We start from the raw sequence: 2,062 nt of genomic DNA on the forward strand, positions 1-2,062 counted from the left end.
GTGTGTGTGTTCGTTGGTAGTGTGCGTTGTCTATTTTTATATTTATTATTTTTATACAGAAATATAAATGTGTGTGTATATTTATGTATGTACTGATAACAGCAGATAACTAAGATCACTGTAAAGGGGTTTTGGTTGATATGAGCATTGAAGTGGTGTCTTTCAGTGCATCTAACCTTTTAGAAATCTTTTATTCTGATCTCAGGTAAAGCTGTTGGCCATCAACACGTGTAAGAATATATTAAAAAAAACAGATTATTTTGACATTTTTCCCCTGGGGTGAGGAGAAATTAAAACGAGAAATCATTTGATTCATATATTCATTTCCATGTCCTCAAAAAGCATGAGGATGAGTGACGAATTAATTATTAATTGTATAAAGATTGTATTTAGCGGTTTAGATTCATTCGAATGTAGGTTTTCTTTTCTTCCGAACTATATTTCTATGTCAATTTTAATGTCTACTCTTACCAACAGATATGAATTTAGGTAGTAAAAAGCAAGTGTGAAAATATGAAAGTATTATAAAGTAAGAAACAAATTGGCTACGTAATCTGGTTGTCAATACTGATTTGAATAATCATTAACGAATAATTGTATAATGTCAAATAATTTATATACATATATGTACATATTACACGACAGGATTGTACTGTATTAAAATAAATTGAATGTAATGAACTATTATTCTATTGAAATTGTCACATTTCTGAAATAATATGAGCCAAGGTCGGAACTATACTGAAACCAGCTTGAATGTCCCTCTTGACCCAACTTCAACACGATGACGTAGTCTTACCTTCTTCTGTCAACGTTCGTGCAGACTTGCTAATGTAGACGGCCTTCTTCTGCGACTCAGTTCCATTATTCTCTTTAAGGTATGTCTTAACAGCTTCAAGAGACGATCCTTTGCGGTTGTGTAAAGCTTTGAAGCCACTGAAAACAAGGGCAACGAATTTCACGGGATATTCTGCGTCCGTCTTCGTTTTGGGTCGACCTCGTTTCCTTGTTTTCTTAGATTTTATGATTTTGATCGCTGGAACGGTAGACTTTGGGACGACCAGGTTTCGTCTGAGCTTCTCCTTTCATTTTTTGACCTGAAGCCGGAATCAGAGACGATTTGTATCTTGAACCTTTGGGTCGACCACGCTTCTTTTGCTGCTTTTGTTTTTTCTCCATTCTGCTCTTATTTTCCTACCAGTGTGTGCGTATGTATAACACACACACACAAAAACATATTAATTTTAAAAAAAAAAAAAGGCATAAAAAATAGATGGTTGAAAAAAATATAATATTTTAAAATATAATATAAAAATAAAAATATAATATAATATATAATATATAATAAAAACAATAATAATAATTATGAATAAAATACATAATATAATATATAATAATAATAACGATAATATACTAATGAAGTTCATCTCGTGGAATTTAACAATTTTCTTGAAAATTCGTTTAAATATTTTACGAACTGAAGTTCTTCTCTTTGGGACTTAAAAACATTTTTCTTGCCTCACTCTTTTAGTGAGTAGTGACAAAAAAGTAAATACTAAAAAAAAAAAAAAAAAACGACAGTAACAAATATAATAAAATAAAAAACAGTAATAAAACTTGAAATATATCAATCTAGTTCATACACTCCAACACCAAAGTAAAGGTTTTAGGGTTGCCTGTCTGCACCAAATTAATAGTAGTGAAATGCCCATTTGCACAAAATGGACAGAAAAAGCAACAGGGAAAAAGTCCTGCAGGGAAATGTCTGACTTTCCATTATTAATATCATTATCATTGTCATTATTACCATTATTATTATTATTGTTGTTATTATTATCATTATTATTATTATTATTACCATCAATTATCTTATCATTATTATTATTATTTATTATTATTATTATTATTATTATTATTATATATTATGATTATGATTATGATTATGATTAATTGATTATGATTTATTATATTATGATTATGATTATGATTATATTATATTATTATTATATATTATATTATTATGCATTATTATAGCCGTAATAGAGATGATCACTCAAATTAT

The 2,062-nt window shown here is 28.6% G+C and overlaps 1 pseudogene; it reads right to left on the bottom strand.

Annotated features, from left to right (window-relative positions):
* Positions 1 to 736: 736 nt before the first annotated feature.
* On the bottom strand, positions 737 to 1,179 carry LOC119576726 (annotated as a pseudogene).
* Positions 1,180 to 2,062: the final 883 nt, after the last annotated feature.

The sequence above is a fragment of the Penaeus monodon genome, chromosome 9 (assembly GCF_015228065.2).
Source record: "Penaeus monodon isolate SGIC_2016 chromosome 9, NSTDA_Pmon_1, whole genome shotgun sequence".
Taxonomy (NCBI): Eukaryota; Metazoa; Arthropoda; class Malacostraca; order Decapoda; family Penaeidae; genus Penaeus; species Penaeus monodon.